Source organism: Sturnus vulgaris, chromosome 1 (assembly GCF_052056855.1).
Source record: "Sturnus vulgaris isolate bStuVul1 chromosome 1, bStuVul1.hap1, whole genome shotgun sequence".
NCBI classification, from domain to species: Eukaryota; Metazoa; Chordata; class Aves; order Passeriformes; family Sturnidae; genus Sturnus; species Sturnus vulgaris.
Window position 1 is genome coordinate 66,793,206 of NC_142243.1, and position 20,029 is coordinate 66,813,234.

Genomic DNA, 20,029 nt, shown 5'->3' on the forward strand with positions numbered 1-20,029 from the left:
ATGCGAGGTGGCACGGTTTACCGAGATCCTTGCAAAAGTACATGACCCAGAAATTTCAGTGTCCTCAGTGTTGCCAATGCATGGATTGCTGCAGGCAGATGTGTGTGTATGCAAGGGAATTTAAAATGTTTGGTTATATATGTTTAAGTGCATGTGATTTTTTAGGTAAGACACATTTGTTTTTCATATCCAAAATCTATCAGAATGCAGCGTGCCCATTGCTAGACACAATGGGGAATATTAAACTGAATAAGAGTTTTAAAGTGCTGCAACTGCTTAATGTGCAAAACCAGCTGAAAAACTTGTTTCGTGCTTCTCCTTTGTCCTGTGACGTTTAAAATATCCTGCTCACAGCCATCCTTACCTTGCCTAATTCTGGCGTTATATCTGACATGAAACACTTCCATCCTGAGGTGGGTCCTTGACAGTCTTTAATATGACACAATGATTTGGGCTTCCTGTCATTCAGCTTAAATCACTTTTCTACCCACGCATAAAAAAACCTCCAGCACAATCCTTGATGGCCTCAAGAAAAACACGTCTGGTCCCAGCCTAACCCTCAGCTGCATGGCACTGCATTGTCATCGTAATTAGATGTGATAGATTTTCACTCTGTTCTACTAAAATTTTGTTTGTAATTGAGTAAATGTGCCACTTGCAGTTGAAAATAAATTAGCCCAGAGCAACAGCAGCTTGACTGTTTTTTAAAGCTCTGTGTGTGGGCTTTTTAAATACATACACATACACACATACATACATAACTAACTATAGCTATATAACTATAACTAACTATAACTACATAACTATAACTGAAATAGAACAGGTCAAGTGTGTAGCTAGGATTAGAAAAATATCTCTTTCATTGTTAAATGGCGTCCTGAACTCCATTTTCTCGATGTGTGTTGTACATTTTCTCCTTCAGAGAGGGTGAAAACATAAAAGCTGTACAGCAGACTGCAGCGTGGGGGAGGGTTTCTTTCCTTCCTCACACTTTCTACTTTTGTCAAGCCACCTGAGAAGTTGATATGAGAAGGGCATTTTAGAATAAAGACATTATTCTGACAGAAAATACAAATGAAATAAAATTGGCCTAAGGCTTTGATGTCAGAACCTGAATGGAGAGCTGAGACTTAGCAATGCACTAGTTTAATACACCAGAGAAATAGAACTAGAATAATTTGCAATGCAGGATGATGAAAGAAGAAAATATAACAAACCCAGAGATTAAAATAGAGTTTCCAGCCTGTGTATATTCACATTTTGCACTCAAGTTGACCCATAAACATTGCAAGAGAAACAAATATGCACTTTTCTTTTCTTTTGGAACAAAGCTATTTGACATGTGGAGATACCATGTCACTGACATTCTAGAGGGAAGGATTGGAAGGTGTCACAGTTTCGGATGAAGTCCCCTTCGTGGACATCTCCTGACTCTAGAAATAGCCACTGCCAGCCACATTAAGCTCTGGGCACTGAGCAGACAAATGGGCTTTGTGGTAGAAGAGAAGGAATCCTTAAGAGAAGGAAGGCACTCATAGGGCACCTGCTGCATGCAATTGGTGCTCCTTTCCCCTGTACACACATCCCTAGCTCTCTCATGATCCAATTACTGTCCTTAGTGTAAAAACTCCACAGTTAAGGATTTTTTTGGGTTTCGTGCTTGTATAGCATTTATAACCAGAAGTGATCCTATGTGTTGCCACAATGCAAAAAGAAAAAATAATAGCCAGGGGCTTAAAGACTGAATTGTTTCACATTAACATAGGGGTCTGTTTATTTTCATATCCTCCAGAAGACCTCATTTATTGGTCTCTAATGTTTCTCAGGTTTGTATGACCCAAATATGAATTGTTTGACTTTTTTTGCAATAGGCATTTTGGCAAGTACTGAATTCATTTTTTGGTATTAAGTCAGCTGTAGAGAAAAATAAATAAATTGCTGAAGTATCAGAGCCAATTATGGGCACTGGTTCATGTGCTGGATTCTGCATTTCTCTTTTAGATATTTAAATGATTTCAAGGCCCAGTCATTCCAAGTCTTTGGATGTATTTAAAGCAATTGAAAATCCCTTTTCAATACAAAAGTCAAATAATCTTATAGTCCCATTAGCAAATACTGATGGTTACCTTAAGATCGTGTCAGGATGTAAGTTTTAACATAAAATTCGACTTGCTGGTAAAGGAGTATTTTAGTTTCACAGGAGAAGTGACATAAAGTACAAGTAAGAACAACGACTACTCTTTTTTAATAAAACAACACAAATCATGGTTCAAAGACTACACTACCCTCATCTCCTGGTATAAGTCACTTCATTTTCTTCAGATGTTGAGCTTGATTGAAACAGAGAGTTATTTGCAGCAAATAAATGTAACTCATACAGAATTATACAGGTTTTTCCTAAAGGGAGACTTTGCTATCATACAAACTACCCTTAGGAAAGAGACTAACAATTCAAATAAACCAGTCATTAATTTCTATCTAACTCATAAGTCTGAATCCTCCAAGCCATTAATTTTGGATGGGAAGGGCAAGAGTACTGCCTCTTGTCTGATTCTGTCTGTAGAGTAAGAAGATAGTGCTGCTATCTCTTTCATCAGGAATTTATGTACATCAGAAAAGAAATAACTTTTTCACAAGTATACCAACTATCACAAGTAAACAGCTTCTTCAAGCCTGATGGCAAAACCTCCAGCATTCCAAAGCAGCAGTGCACTTGTTTATTATCATATAGAGTTTAACCTGTTTTTAAGCTGTCTGATTTCCTGCTTTTCATGCAGATATAAAAAAATCTAGGCTGGGGTGTAAAGGAAGGCTAAGCTTGTAAGCAAGCGCTGGCCAGCTGGTAATGAAGGTTATTAACTGAGGACAAAGCAGACATTTACAACAGTGGTACAGAAAAGGGAGTATTAAACAGAAATCTTTAGTAATGTTTTTCTCCTTCAGAAATATCACTTTGTCTACAGCCATTCAAACACTTGGGGAAAAGAAAGAAAAAAAGTAATATGAATGTTTAGGCTTCCCCTAGGCATTTTCCACGCTCTAGATATCCTGACTGTAGCAGAGTATCCTAGCTCATCACTGAACACTGTCTCAAATATGCCCTTCCCCTCACTGGCTGGAGGGACTAATTTATGAAGAGAGATTAAAAGAATTAAATATAGATAGCTTCACTAAGTGAAGACTACAGTGGGACAAAAGAATAGCCTACAAATACATGGAGGGGGATAATTCCTGAGGGAGGTGAATTATTTAGGACAATAGGAGTGGGTTTAACTAAGAGTAATGGGATGAAATTAAGAATAGGAAAAATTAGGCTGAATATATAAAAGAATTCTTCTTGACAGCTAGATCAATTTGGCCATGGACTACTGTCCCTTGGGAAGTGAAGAAAGACCCATCGTTTGGTACATTTAGAGGCAGGCTTTGACAAAACATCATTTAATGCACGATGGGAAACCACTTGCAGGGAAATACCTGAGAGGAGTTGATAGGTGTTGCTGGTCTCCTCAGTCTTTCTATAAAAAATTTCATCAAATCAACCCTCCAACTCAGCAGACCAGCTTGGTCATCACTGCACTTGGACCACAGGGATCCACATGGCTGCATGAGAGCCACACCACCACCATCCCCTTGCCCAGATGGAGCCTGGTAAATCCTGCAAGCTCTTCTCTTGGCCTGTGTTCGTTTGGCAGGGCACGATGCAAGCAGTGGCCACCTCCATTGCAGGGCTCCTTCTGTACTCTCAGATGCCAAATTATCCTTTCCCTCCCGTTTATTCTACTCCACCCCATGGAGGTGCTGCAGCAGTTTCTTAGTTTCTAAAATCCTCCAGTGCAGATGGCTTCATGTTGGGAGCTCCCCGAAACTGCAAATGTTTGAAACACCTCCCTCTCTTTCCAATGTGTTTCAGGAAGATAATGCTTGTAGCCACCATCAGTGAGAGCAGTAAGCACTGCAGCATAAGAATTATCTTACCTTTGAGTTTTGCTAGACATAAAAAGGTTGTGATGGCTTCAACTTACATCTAGGAGGAGGAAATTGGTTTCTGGAGCTACCCACAAGATTCTCTACCCTGTCCCACACCTGGACATTAGAAGCAGATGCAGTACAATAGCATTTTTACAGAAGTTTATTGTAATTAAAACTGCATTATAGACTTGGAGTCTATAACTTTTAAAGAAGTGGTGCAGAGAATTAAATTCTACATGGCTTTGCTGTTCATCCAGGCCCTCAAAACAGGAATAACATGCCATGATAGAAAGGCGTGGCTTTCCAGATACATCTGACCTCCATCATAGTGAGGAGCTCCATTTTGACACCTTAAAATCCTTAAATATTCTTAGTCGAGACACAGAATGTTTCCATATTACGTTGAATGTTTCTATATTATTCCCTACAAATCTCTCTCATCCAAAGTCTTGCTATGACCCCGTCGACTCCTGATGACTGTGCTGTCACCCTGAGGGATAAATACCCCAGGGAAAGGCAGCTTTGAGAAGGAGCAGTCTCACACAAAATGAATTCAGAAACTCTAGTTTGTCATTTTGCCCTTCTTTTGCAGGGAAAAAATACCCACCATCAACAAAAAAAACCCACGCTAGTGATTTCTTTTGACTTAAACTGGGCATTCAAAAAGCTGTTTTTATTAATGAATCATATTAAGCCATCAGTGAAAGGCTCCCTGACTCTGTTTAAATAACAGGCTATGATTCCTCCCTCCCGCACCCCCCTTCGCTTTGGCTCCACTGCTATTAATTGAGGAGTTTCTTTGTTTCTTTTCTAATGAAGCTAACAGAACACATCTGTCAGGTGCTTGTATTCTTCACCCGTCTATAGTATGTAATAGCCCAGCTGGAGGCTATAATGCTACACAATACCCCTGGCCGTTACAGCAACTATTTATTCCTGGGCTTTTCCTCAGATAGGGATTTGAAAAAAGTCTGAAATTTGGGCCTAATTGCTATTTACACAGCGATAGACACCTGTTCTAGCTGAGACACTGGCTCATGAATCCCACACCTGAGACCTTAGGGAAAGGGAAGGGGAAAATTTCAAGCAGCTGCCAGTCCGGTTCAGAAACAGAGAGCTTTTCTACGAGAGATGTACGTACAGTACATAAATCCGTGCCTGCGTATTGCCATAGCTACTGTTTCACGGCCAAATGTTCATTTAAAGGCTTAACATATGCTGGTTGTGTGGACACATGTACACAACCGGGAGGAAAGAGTTTTCTGCCTTTGCTTCTACGTTTTTATTGGACTCTCCCAAATTCTTGGTGCCAGGATTTATTTCTCCAAAGATCTGTGGCTGCGGGTTGCTGCCAGCCACTGAACTTCCACTCTTGCCTCATGTTGTGCAGCACAATTGCTCCATTTTCCCCTTGTTTATGCAAAGGATCCTGCTCTTCCTCTTTGTTTCTGTTCAGGGGAGCTTTTCTTGCCTGTGTGTTCCTCAGGAGCAGCACTCCACGGTGGAGACTTTGTTCTCATAAGGCTGCTAGCAGTGAAGGGGCAGTGTAAAGCCATACATGAATCTAAGTCAGCAGCCTCTCCAATGCAGTTAAGAGTGGAAATTGATTAAAATGCAACTAGATCATAAAACTCCCCGTTTATTACCTCAGATGTGCGTCAAAGACACAGAACTGAAGAAAAGGTTTCTTTCTTTTTCTCTCCTCTCCCGGTCACTGTCATTCCTCCCCCACTTTTTTTATGTTTCTGTTTTGTGCCAAACAGCTCCGTTCATTAGGTGCGGGACAGAAATAAAATGTTATTGCCCTACTATCTTATCAGATGACAATGTCCTCTGCTGGTGCCAGGGAGAGGAGCTGGGGCGCCTGCTTTTTACACAACTTTTCCCTCCAGTCAGGGGGCCCTCTGAGATTTTCAGTCAAGGCCTCTCTTTTGTGAAAAGACCTTTAATTCAGGCTGTTTCTCCAATCCAGCAATGCCCTGTCATCCCAAGCCCACCTTCATAACACTTTTGTTTGCGGGGGAGGGGAGAGGCAGTAGAAGGGGTTGAATAATTAACTGGAAAAATTGGTTCTTATGTCATGCAAAAGACTTCTGAGAGCTGCTGAACATCAAATGCAAGAAGGGAAGGTGAGGAATAGGAAGGTTAATAAACGGATTTAAAAAAAAGAAGTGAGAAAAGCTCACACGATGGATGAAATAAGAGTACTGAGCCAAGTGGAATATTCTAGAGGCTTTCAAAAACATGTATATCAGAAACAGAAAGATGAGTCAAGGAGCCAGCAGTGCTTTTAAGATGGGGTGGGGCACCCAGATTGGTGAGAGATGAAGGAGATACTGCTAATATTAATTATTTGCTGCAGGGCTCACAAAAGCAGTTCAGTAGCTGAGGACAAAAACAGAAATTCATTTCCCAGAGGAGAAAGAAAGAAGTCGTGAGTGATCCCAGGGTCATTCCAGGACAGGTGATAATGGAATTAGAGTTAATGAAGATGAAGAAGACACCAGAGCCAGATGAGCCTCCATCCCAAGATTATGAAGCCGATGCTGATAATAAATGCTCCCTGCACATGAAGAGGAACCTTAAGGGTAGATGGAAACCATGTCTGCATCTGATTTAACAGGAGCTCTGGGATAATAATAGACATTAACCTATTTCTTCTAAAGACTGAAGTTTTAGTAGCTGCCGAGTACCTAGGAGCAGAGATTCACCCTGATAATGTTGTTTATGCACCTTCTCTGTCTATGGGATAAACTCCAGTTTAAAGGGTAGTACAGGATGGATCAGATATAATTTTCTTGTTATTTGGCCCTCTGTGGCACGGGGACAACTTTCTAATGAAACCAAATCCTTGATCTCTGGTAGAAGCGAAACTATATATACACATATGCATAGGTATTTACATTCCTCACTGACGAAGCTACACATGATTGTGAATATTTACCGGAGGAAATAAGATGAAAGGAAACAAAAATATGTCTTTCAGAGACACTAAAGTGATGAGGAGACTATAAAGTGACAAGACCGCTCTGATCCACCTCTGGCTTGCACCAGGGTAATTTAGGGGGATTTTGCCTCCAGCTGTAGCCTGACCAGTAGGTAAGGACACAGTGAGTGAGTCTTCACTGCAGTGGCACCGATTTTGACTGCTTGATATAATTTCATATATAACAAAGGAGCAGCTTTGGGAATGTGCTGTCTGTTCTGCTGCTCGTGCAGTCCCTCAGAATCATGTGTGTGGTTACTTACTATCCACAAAGAGAAGACCTTGGGTCTGTGATCCTTGCTATACAGCACTCCAGCTGATTCACATCCCATGTCTAGCAGAGCACGCAGCTTTTCATCATTTTTAAGTGCCATGACAGGATGTTAGTACCTTACCAGTCTCATCCATGTTTAACCAGGCTGATGTTTTTACTGCTTTGTTCTGGACTTGTGGTTTTGTCCTCAGTACCAGACTCATCCAGTGCTTCTCTCTATTTATGCCTATATACACTTTATTTCACCTCGTTTCATATATGAACTCTTTCTTAAATTTTTATTCTTAACACCATTCTATGTGTTGCAGATCAAATTATCTTTATTTCCATTTCTCTTGCTACAGATGTCTTCACCTGAGCTACAATAAACTGGTCATGAGGGCAATCCCTTGAAACGCCTTTATTGTGAAGATTTTGTAGGAGAGTGCCTTGACTTTTTTTCTTTGTTTGTAATCAAGTAAAATGCTTTTCAGTTGGGAATGAAAACATTCTTTTGAGTAGATGGTAGTTAACCTGTCATAAATCAGGCTTTTGTACGATGCTGCCTCAAAACTTTTTTGTTGTCTAGTTAAATAATGCTTAGTGGTCTTCCTCTCACTGATTCTGGGTGTTACTTCTGAGTGATTTCTCTCGGCTTTGTTGGCCACAATGTTCTCCATTAAAGATATGCTAACAATATACTGTTGGTTGGACAAAACCCCACTGAATATTGCATTACTACAGCTCTGTGTGGTTGGTTCTTCCTTGTTGCGGAATTCAAATTTACAGCGGTGAAAGATTTTTTTTCCAATCATTAGTTGTACATCTGAGTTTAACAATCTCTGATGTTCACCTTGTTTTCCTCTGTTATTTTTCTAACCAAAATGACTCTATCAGGAAAATATAGTTCTCAGGATGCCATTTCTGGCTCTGCTTAATTTGTCTTATGCAAAGTTCAGGGTGAGTAGCACTTGGCCTCGATAAATGTAAAGAACTTTTTAGGCAAGCAATGGATGTTTGCAGCCTGTGTGATGCCATCATTGCTTTGGTTTGGCTCGTTATTAATGGGTTGAAGTCCTAGATATAAGGGAAAGAAGAATTTAAGGCACTTTAAAAGTTAATTGTTTATGAAAGCTCTTATTTTCTATTTGTCAGCAGTCAGAATAATCAGCAGCAGTGGTTTGTTTCCAGCTCTGTCTAGTTCTCAGATGTCTGTTTAAACTTGGTTAAATCTGAATGGTAGGTTACTTTAAACATTTCCACCATATTCTTTTTAATGATAAAGTGTAAAAAGAGTCAGTTGGTCATTCCAATGTTTTAAAGTTAAGAGAAATGCTTTCCAAGACTTAATAATGATTTAAAACTCAGCCAATTCTGATAATTATTGCAATATTATCTTGCTACCTTTGTTGAAAAACACTTAACCTTTGAGAAATCCTGCTCATTTTCGGCAGCACTACACCCAAGATCAAGCACAGTTAATTTTGGAGAGGGAGACTTTAATACTGTATGCTTTGATCTTCCTCTGTGAAATATTCTCTGGACCAACACTTATGCCTGTTATAATCTGAAAGACAGACTATACATAAAAACCCAATACCATATACATGTGTGCCTAAACCAAAAGCACATGCATCTAAGAAACACATCTCCTAAAGTCAGTGAGACTGTTCCCAGATAAAGGCATTGCACAAGGTATGCAAAGGCCGCAGATTTCAGGACTTTTAAACCCAGTTCTAGAAATCAAATGCAAAATAGATGGATAGAGAGTGATGAGGTCTTCTTTGGGCTTTGAACTCTTTGGAGCTAGGGTCTCACCACACTCAGTGTTTGCACATTGCCTTGTACAATAGGATTTTTTTTCTGGCCGACTTTTAGACACAGCAGTAGTGAAAATGATTAACACTGACAACATGTTATAGTGGGGCTCTTGGGGTCAGTCCTTCCCACGTGTGAACCACACAGACCATCTCCTTCTTACCAGGAGCTGCAAAACCTTCTTGTGGCCAAGACAGTAATTTCTTATAGACAAAACTAATGTTGTGAGAGTATTTACTGTACTTTAAGCTGCCTTTTAATCCTATTTAGCAGGTGGAAACAAGAAAGAGGTTTAGCAGTATGTGAACCATCTGTTCTCAGTGGACTACCAAAAGGCTGGAGCAACTGAATTGAGCTGTAAGAGACACTTCCAGATGTTGTCCAACAGCATCCATTTGACCGATTATGTGGAATAATAGTGCAATCCAGATGTGATCGAGCTACATCTGAGTTCTAAGGGCAAGAAACTTGCCTATACATGATATAGATATTACACAGTGACTTGGCACAGTCCAGCAGTTTATTTTACATCCAGTGTTTAACCTCTTTTCCCCCGTAGGTACAAATGTCAATATTGGATTTTCTCTGGTTGAATGAATGTGTCACAGAGCAGATTAACCACTGGCAGTGAAAAAGGACTTCCACTTGCCAAAACTAAATTTCTCACAAATGGATCAAAACAGTCGTACAAAAAAGAAGCAAGACAGGAAATCTTGCCAAATTCAGTCATGATGGTTCATTAAACTGAACTTAAGACCTCAGTGTATGTACCTTATCTAGGAGCTCCTGCTTTCAGCTGGCAGGACGTAGAGCCTTGTGTGTACCCACATTTCTGTGTGTGCAAGTACACGTACACCTGGGGATGAAGTGGCAGGGCAGTAGCTAATCAGACAGATGAAGCTAATACTCATCACAGCAGAGTTCCTCAAGAGCTCACTACTCTCTTGGCTATCTCCATTTTCACAGCATAGACTGAATTTCCCCTCTTGCTCTCTGGGTAATGTTGCTGTTCCACCACTTCGTGTTGTGCTTTGCTAATTGCAGAGCAGTGTCCAAAGCATGTGGGATGGGGAAGGACCTGGTCCTTGTGAGCCAGGCTGGGTGGAACATTTGCTGCTGAGGGAGCACAGGCTGTCTCTCCATGCTGGGTACAGCTGCTAACACTCTTGGATGTCTGAGTGCCTCAAAATATATGTCTCTTTCCCCCTCCCTAAACCTGAATGGCATCTGTAATTCCAGGACAGGGAATCTCTCTTTCTGTTTACATGATAACATAGGTTGTGTGGTATAGTCAACACATTGGAAAGAAGTGATGCCATCCAGAGGGACAGGCTTGAGAGGTGGGCCTGTGTGAACTTCATGATGTTCAAAAAAGCCAAGTTCAAGGTCCTACACCTGTATTGGGGAAATCCCAAGCACAAATACAGGCTGAGATATGAGCAGATTGAGAGCAACCCTGTGGAGATGGGCTTGGGGATGTCTGTGGATGAAAAACTGGACATGACCCAGCAATAAGCACTTGCACCCCAGAAAGTGAGCTTCATTCTGTGTGGCCAGCAAGATGAGAGAGGATTCCCTCCCTCTGCTCTGCTCTCATGAGACCCCACTCTGGGGTCTCAGTGTAAGAGGCACATGGACCTGCTGGAGCCAATTCAGAGGAGGGCCCCAACGATGATCAGGAGAGATCTGGAGAACCTCCCACAAAGACAGGCTGAGAGAGCTGGGGCTGCTCTACCTGCAGAAGAGAAGGCTCCTGGAAGACCTTACAGAACCTTCCAGTGCCTGAAGGGCCTGCAGGAGAGTGGGAGAGCAGCTTTCCACAAGGGCATGCAGTGACAGGACAAGGGGAAATGGTTTCAAACTGACAGAGTGTGGGTTTAGATTAGATATTAGGGAAAAATTCTTTATTGTGACAGTTGTGAGGCACTGGAACATGTTGCCCAAAGGTGTGGATGTCCCATCTGTGGAAGTGTTCAAGGCTAGACTGGATGAAGCTTCAAACAACCAAGTCTGGAGGATGGCATCCCTGCCCATGGCAAAGAGGTAGAAACTAGATGATCTTTCAACCCAAGCCATTCTTTGTATCTATGGCAGGGTGTTTAAGTTAGCTGAGCTCACCTTGGATTCAGTTCTTGCTGGAAAACGTAATTTACCTTGTTATTTATTATTCTTTCAATTTTTCTGCTCTCTGCAAAGCTCAATGGCAATAACTTTATATGTTCTTCTGGTTCACTGATTCTTTTTTTTCCTCAGTATCATTTCAGAGGCCTTTATCAGTTTTCCACTTCTGTGGTTTTTAAGTTTTACATGTTTATTGCCTTGTTAATTATCATAAAAAGGGTAGGAGAGGAAAGAAAGGGAAGAAAAATAGGATACACAATTCTCTTATTAATATATAATGGATGCAATAATGTTTCAATTGTTCACTACCAAGTACTAGCATCCAAAAGAATGACTTGCAATGCAATGTGTTGTTGAAGTGTGGAGACTGCAAAGATCAAATCACAGATCTGTTTTCTGTTTCCTTTGATTTTACATGGCTGTTCACTGGGAGATAATTACAAACAGAGGCATCTAGTAGGCTATGGAAAAGGGTAAACCAAAGAGCTGTGAGTCTGTTTTTTCTGGGCTGCTGGAGTACACATGTAAGGTCAGAAGTGGCATTGCTGGATGTTAAAAAACATTAAAACTTAGTATATATTTTAAAACTAGCAGTTCTACATCATTCAAACTGGAAGAGTTTCTAAAGCTGGCTTGTTTCTGAAAAGTGGGGGACCGTCAGTCATTTGGGAGAAGGTCATTATGGAAAGAATTCCTACTCCATCGAGGTGCTTGAAATTACTTTTAACTTGAAGAAGATTCTAGACCAATAACATCAAGGTTGTTACTGGCATCAATACATAGTTAAATGAATATGGAAACTATGTAATGGCTAATTTTAATGTTTTTTTAAGACAAACCTGGTACCTTTCAGTGGCAAGATTTCAATGTGATGGCTTAAAAGTACCTTTAGTGTCATGGTGAGCAACTATAAAGTGCTTGACTTCATGCTGGATCCAATTTGTTCGGTTGAGGACTGCACAGAAGCCCAAGGTGATTCATCTGGATGGGCAGTGGAGCAGAACATGTGGAACTTGCACCAAATCTTCTTGCTTCCAGACCATATCTTGGGTGAAATTTTCTTGTCTTAACTGAAAAACACATGTTGATCCAAAATCAGTGGGGCAAGAATGAAATTGATTATCTTTTAAAATAACTTAAAAGTAACTGTATCACTACTCTAAGTTAGGTGGTATATTGGAGTGAAATATTAGTATACATAATAGTTTGTAATGATATGTTTATGACAGTCAAAGTCAAACAGCCTGACAGATCCAATAATTTCATGGAGAATCAGTATCTAGTTGATCCTGACAGAATCTAGGGAGGACATCCCTGTCACTGAAGGCACAGAAGATGGTTAACAGCAGCAGTCTTATCCAGGTAGTCTGCAGCTGGGTCAAAAGTTGTGAGCAGCCTAGAACTCCCCCTTTGATTCTGAGAAGTGCAGGGGGAAATGTTGGAGCAATGCCCTTTCCATTCAGGTTGATTTTTTCAGTTCCATGTCTATGTCAGGCTGACAGCAAGCAGACAGCTGTGTTACCAACAGATTGTCTGGGTAGTGTCTGCTCCTCAGGAGCACTGATTTACGAGGTTTTACCAAAGTACCGAATAAGCATAAGCAGGAAATACCACCCTGAAAGGTAGAAGTGCTGTATTTGTTAGGGAATGCAAATGAAATTGTCAATATAAAGAAGAGGAGTATATGGCCAATAGCTAAAAGCTGCTCCAGAAGCAGGTGAGTGAGGTCAGGGAAGTCATCTCATGCAAGACAAGAGGAAACTCAAAGCAAGAAACTCTGGAATAAACCAAGAAGCCCACCCTGGAAAAGCAGCCAAGCTGACTGCCTCCACTAGATATGTCTAGTCCAAACAGGTGATGCAACATTGCAGGACGTGACAGATTCTCAGGTCCCCATGCCTTGGGGGAGAACTTGAGCAAAGGGCACTGTGGTCCTGTGCAGACTCAAGCACTTGGTTTCCTTCTCACAGGGGTGCAAGAGGAGAGGATCCGTGTTAGAATAGGGTGAAATAAGATCCAGCCCTCTCTGGTATTGTCTAAATTAGCTGAAGTTTGATCTTGAGACACAGCATGACATTTAGTTCTTCTGTGACTGCTCACAGGTTTGCAATTGAATGTTTGACCCTGAATGAACAACACATGAGGGAGCTTTTCTGCCTCCAGTTTTTATCCATCATGTTGCTTTTCAATAAACATGTCTGGTGTAATCTGTTACTGAAAACTGAGGTATGGTTTGTCGGGAAGAATTAGTATGAAAGGCAGGTCTAGTGCCTGTCACCCAGCATGAGCTGCACAGGTCTCAAAAGCGGGGATGTGCTCTCTGCCAGCCTGCTTGCCAAGCCAAAATAGAGCCAAGGATCTGCTCACTGCAGACGTCTTTGATCTCCTGCATGGTTCTTGCACAAAGGGTCTGGTCCAGGTCCTACAAGCTCTGAGCATTGTTCCTCAGAAGAGCTGCAATGCTCAGGGCTTTGCTGTGCTTGGTCTGCAAGGAGGGCCCTTCCCTCTCCCAGCGCCGTCAGCACCGCTTTTCCATCAGCACTCCATTTGCATGTGAAAAAAATTTATACTGATAACTTAAAAAGTCAACATCAATGACTGGAGTCAGAGCAATAAAAGTGAAGTGCATGGCTGCTGCCAGGCTTCTTTCTCGCTCCTTGGTGTTCTGGCTCCAGCATTCAAGCGATAGATTTAAATATAAAACAGATCATTAACGGCTGGCTCAACATCTGCTAATATTATTTTCCTTGCATTGTCTGTGCGTCTTTGTTTATCTCAGTGTGCTACTTTGTTTTTCCCCTCTTATAATAAGGATCATTCCTTTATTTTAAAGCACCACATCAATTTTCAATTGCTTGGGCTCTCGGAGCCTCCCACGCTTTGCCCACATGCTTGCACCGCACGAAGAGGTGGAGAAACAAAGGGAATGCGGAGCGTGGGATGATTGTTGCTTCAAAAAACAGTAATTAAGAATCTGTTAGAAAAATAACAACTGAGTTTAATAAGAGCTTAACTTAGCTGCGTGAGCTGGACAGAGAGAGACTCCTGGGCTGTCTCACAGAAACCAAGCAGCTCGACTCCTCGGGAGTCTTTCAAGTGACATCGAAGTGGATTCATGGAACTCCAGTAAGAGGCATTGTTCTTGTTTCTATTGGAGAGATGGCTTGCCTTTTTCTTTAAAAAGAAATTATAATAACCAGCACTGTGACAAGAAGTCAAATAAAAAAAGCAAAAACTTTAGTATAAAATCTACCCTTATACTAAGATATCTGATTTATATCCACAAAGTCCCGGCCAATTCTCAGTTAAGTCCCAAAGCCTCTTGTTATTATCTATATCTTTCTACCTCCCTACCATGGTGCAGATGATGCAATATGCAAAATCACCAGCTGTTCACATATTCATAAAGTACTTAAGCTGAGTGAACTGAGGATGGAGTGTACTTTTTACCTTGAAATTCATCTATATTTCTTTTGCCTCCTCTCTCCCAACTTCATACCTCTTAAAGTTCATAACATTTATCCTGATGAAAAAGAACTAAAGAGAGAAATTAGATCCATAAATACCTACTGAACATAACTTCCTGGGAAGCAGATGAACCTATAATATTTTATCATATGACTACTGCTGTCTTCTGTTTAGAGGTGCTCAAGAAGATCTCACTCCTTACTTGTCTGAAAGTAAAGGAATCTTTCAAGTGGTCTTTCCAATTTTTTTTCTCATAGGCATAAGTTAAAAGCCCCTTTCCTCTTTATAGACATCCATAGGTCTTTACTACCTCAAGAGATCTATCACTGCATGAGAGGGGAGTCCTCAATCCTGAAAGAACATGGAATATCTACCACTTTTAAGATGGTTTTAGTTCAGTAAATCCAAGTTCAGTACTTTATTGCTGGTCCCAGGGCCAGGAAGCATCTCCCTTTGTGCCCCTCACCTGGGCCTGAGACAGCAGTCTTGAGCTGCTGGCAGGCTTACTCGCCCTGTCTTGGAGACAAATGCCAGAAGATGATTGTAAAGCAGGGTCAAATTCCCCTTCTGTACCATCTGGGTCTTCAAATGTCTCCCGTGCCTGTTTTAATCTTTGGCGCTTGCTGGGATTTTTCTGGAACTGGTAGCAATTACTGTATGCCTGCCTTAGGAGAAGTCTCCCACCAGTGTAATAAAGACATGGACTGTTTAGTGTCACCCAGAGAACTCTGGACAATTCTTCTCTATGGCAACACATTGCCATTGTTTTTTTAGGGCCCTTAAATTTGAGAGAGGTGACAGTAATACATTAATGGTGACTCCATAAGTAAGAAATGAAACTGCTCTGCCTTGGTGTAACTAGTTCCTTCCTGCTACCTCTGTCATGCTGGAACTTTATTTGGGAAAGTCACATTTCCAAAGGTATGATCAATAAAATGTTGCTGCAGGTGTTATGATGGTTGGTAGCAAGTTTAAGCCAGAGAGAAGTGCAAGTTATATTATCCAGTGTCTCAGGATGGTTAGGCTGGAGGAGAAATGGATTATTCACAAAATCCATCACCGGAGTGACAAAATTTTGAGTTGTTTTTGGTGTTCACCCACACTTTGATTTAAGGAGGTCTTGCAAGACCCTCCTTGCTGGTAGCTCAAATATGACCTCATTAGAGTGAAATGTTAGGACAGATAGTAGCTGCAGTAGTTTAGCAATGATAACTCAGTAGCCTGAAAATTTCCTTTGGGTATCTCGCACAAAACACTTCAAAAGCTGAGGCACGTCATTCTCAGTATTAAGCAATAATTTGAAATACTGCAGATCCAGATGCTGACTTCCCACTGAATTCATTGTAAATCACATGCATTTGTACTGTCTAAGTCTGGGCAAACAGCTCTCACCCAAGGAAATAAGTTATGCTGAAGTCTGCATAAACAAACCCACACACCAAGCTTATTTCATGAGGCAAAAGTCCCCTCCTAAATGCAGGTGAGGAGATCAGACTGTTGACTTCCCTACAAGGAGGCCAAAAAGGCCACGCTTCATTGTTGTGCAAAGCCAGAATGTCTTCACTACAGTCCTTCAAACATCATCCATCTGGTTGGTATTCCATGGTTTGCATTCATACAAAAAGTGGTTTTGGGTCAGGGTTCACAGTTTCTTCACCAGCAACTTACAAAGTGCCTGGCATGCATTTGGAAAACACATGGAAGTGGAGGAAGTTCATCACTCCCATGAAGGGAGTGTTGGAGGAAGATCATCAGAAATCAGGTGGGCCTCAAGCTGTTGGAGCCCATCACCAGCCTGAGCAGACTCCATGAAATCGGCTAAACTAAGGTTTTCCATCTGCTCCAGGCCTGGAAGCTGCTTCACTGCATGACAAAACTGAGGACATTTCACCATTTTGCTTCTCTGCTTCTGCAGGGATTCTCTCCTGTTTTAAATAAACTTTTGACTTCTGTCCAAATGCAGTATCTGGGAGGAAAAGGAAAACTCAAACTGCTTGCAAACACATGAAATAGGTGATAAATAGATGCAGTCTGCATGATATTATATGGTAACTGAGCTTGCATAAATCATAACTTTTCAATCTTTCATTAAACTAGTGGGACTGAGTTTTAGCATATATTTGCAAAAGACTAATAGTAATTTAGCTATGATGAGGAATAGATCACCCACACCAAATTTGTTCTGGTTCACCACAGTCCAACTTCTTATGTGGCACTTGTTGATAATTTTTCAGAAACTAACCTGGAATACTATCTGAACACCTGAAAAAAGCATCTGCTTCCAAAACATGTGAAAGGCTTCAGAAGCATGCAAATAATTGAGAGCTACTGGACAAAGAGTTTCAAAGGCCCTAATTCTTCCCACTGCTTTGAATTGAGGTTTTATGTCTCAGATTGCTCTCATCTGTGGGTCTTGCAGAGAGGACTCCCATAAAGCAGGTACCTGTTGGTCAAGCTCTCACAGCTCTTCATGAAAGCACCTTTTGTCATTGTAGAAAAGAATTTTAGAGAAAATTACTGATTTATGAGAAGAAAATTTCTTTACTGTAGCTACCAGCCATGTAGATGGAGAAGGTTAAACAAAAAGCCCCATGTAGGTTTCCTGAAAATTTGAGCCTGTTACATCCACACATTTTGCTGGGAGGCAGGCACTTGCTCTGAGCTCTGACTGTTCTCATACACAGTTTTACTCATCTGGGCAGATTCTCTGAGGTTTGGCACCGTACTGGTGTAGCCACATGTTTCCTGGCTGGCTTGGAGTGTGGTCAAATCAAGTTTGAGTCTGCCTGCAAAACACTGTGTAGACATAGCTTTTGATGTGTTCCTGAGCCAGATGTAGCACTTTCCAGCATAAGGAATGTGGAATAGCAAGTTTTATGACATCTGGTGGTGCAAATGCTACCCCAGATTGAACACTGATTCCTATCCAAAATCACAATCTCATTTTGTGGGCTGAACTTATTTAGGGTCTGTATCTCCAGTGCTTGAGAGTTTTCCTCACGGTTTGCGTTTGCCTTTTTGAAATATGTTGTGCCTTGCATGGATATGCATAAAAACAGCTGATTTTAAGGTGGAAATGAACTGCTCCTAATATCTGGAAATAACAAGAAAAATGAAGAATCACAGAGAAGCAGATATTCTTGTGTTAAATATCTTGCAAACTAAACAAAGAAAAGAAGTAGAGGCATATGTAATAGGGCTGTTTATTGTCCCCAAGTTATGAAATGTTTTCTTGACTGGACAACATCTCTGCCAAATGTCTCATGAAGAGCTTTGTTGTGCCATAAGTTGAAGTCAAGGAAAATCCATATTGTTACAGGCATTTTGATTTGTCATGGACTGTGTCTGCAGAGTGACTGCACTGTGTTCTCTACAGTGAAGTACACATGTCAACGCCCACAAGTTAATGCAGACTAGGGAAGAGACAAGATAATAAAAAAAGCTGTGAAAACTTTTGGGAAAGAAGCTGAGCAGGGAGAATCTGTACGTGATATCTCTGGGACTTGTGGGCGCTCAGCAGCTCCAAAAAACCAGACTGCTGATGGTGGTTCTTAATATATTGACTTAGCTGCTGAGTTGGAGGCAAAAAACCAGAAGTTCTGGGGGGACCAGGCAGTCTGTGCTTGTTTGTCCTGCCTGAATATGTGGCAGGAGACATTTAAGCACATGCTAATCATACTCTAATAGAGCTTGGAGGGATAAACAGAAGCATGAAGGGGTTGCTGAAGCCTTCAATGTAATTTTTTTCTTCTCAAACAATTGTGCATCAGTTCATTTGCTTTGAGCAGGACCTGGTGTAGTATGGTGTGAACCTGACACGAAAAGCACACAAAGCCAGTCAGGAAGAGCTAGTTTTGCTATATTGTACGTTCCTGGAAAGCTGTGATCATCCTGATGTAGAAGTGCCTCTGCAGACACTGTTGGGATAGGTACCCAGGAAAATCCTGGGAACAGACCAGATGTAGTCTCTTGTCCTAAAAGTGCTGTGTCATGTGAGCTCCAATACCTCTCATCTTGCTGATTAAGTGTGAGAGAACAAAGAGTACCCCATCACCCCTCCCAAACTCAACAGCTGCTACTTGGAAGAGGCTTTTTTCCCCCATAATTGGTATTAGATGATGATGATGCCACAGGCTTTGAAATATTGGAAGCCAGCACTGATCACGCTTACAGATAGCTGAACAATGCAGTGCAATGTAAACTAGGCAAACAAATCCATCTGGGTTGCCAGAGAAGGCAGAGAAAAGCTCTAATCTTCTAGAAGCAGCTGTTGGCCAAGCTGACATTGAAAGGCATTATTTTTAAAATGAAAGCTTCTGTGCGGGTGATAAAAGCTGCTGCATTTCTTGCTTTGGACTGGAAGTGCTTGTTGGTAGCCCAGACAGAGATCAAAATTATTGAATGCTGCAGAGCAAGAATGATAAGCAGGACCCTCTTCAGTAAGTAATGGATTCCTGTCCACTCTGGGACAGGATGGGTTTTGCCATGAGTATCTGTGTACTGGGGCAGGATGAGAGCAGTGCTGAGCCAGGGCAGGACAGCTGATGGTGCACCTGAGCTGGCTGAGAGGCTGTGGTATGTATCCTGCCTCAGATGCTCACCAGACTGAGTAAGGCAAGAGGCTCGTTTCCCCACCTCATTCCTCCTGGAGAAGTCCCAAAGCATGGGGGAGCTTAGAGCCAGGCTTATTAGCCCTTTACAAGTCCTAGGGTGGACCTGGTCAGGATGGTTAGGTGAGCAAAACCTTTCTTGGGTAGCTACAGCCTGTGGCAGAAAACAAGTAATGTCAGGGGTCTGGGTGTGCCATTCATGTGAACCAAGCTACATCAGTCAAAGCAGCTTTATTTTGGGACAAGTGAGTCAAACATAGGTGTTTTGCCAATATAATCTTATAAAGGTAGAGGAAAAAGCCCCCAAAGCCTAAAACTATATGTTTGTACTGGCAAGTGTCTTTAGAAAAGTAATCTTAGTGCACAAAATACTCAGTTTAAAATAAAGTGAAAAAAAGATAGAATAATTTCATTTATGAGGACAGCATCGTTAGCATCAATAGATTCTGGGTTTTCATCCAGGGTGAGAGGATAGAGTTCAAATGTGGAGGAGCAAAGGAGATCTCCCGTTGATACAGTGCTCTCAGGAGGTTGGTGGTAGCTTACCAAAGGCAGCAGCAGTGGGTGAAATAGTTCTAATTTGTATTGGTTTTAACAATCTGTGATGCCTGAGGGATGCTACAAGGATGCGTATATTTCTTTTGTGCACTGTGACTGACAGAGAAATAAAAGCCACCCCTGCCAGGATAAATAGCATCATTATCCATGCTGCAGACAGGGACACTGGACCACAGAGGGGCATTTTCAGAGCTGTGAAGTCATGGCAAGGCTGTCAGGTGTTGGTAGGGGCCGGGACCCTGGGCT

General features: G+C 41.5%; 1 long non-coding RNA gene across 1 annotated transcript in view; it reads right to left on the reverse strand.

Annotated features, from left to right (window-relative positions):
* LOC148225271 (uncharacterized) overlaps window positions 1-20,029 on the reverse strand; it is a 78,248-nt gene that overhangs the window by 11,406 nt on the left and 46,813 nt on the right. The window contains exons 2-3 of the long non-coding RNA XR_015805083.1: window positions 14,162-14,321; window positions 12,034-12,217 (exon numbers count right to left, since the gene is read on the reverse strand). This is a non-coding gene — a long non-coding RNA (uncharacterized LOC148225271). The remainder of the gene's footprint in view (window positions 1-12,033; window positions 12,218-14,161; window positions 14,322-20,029) is intronic.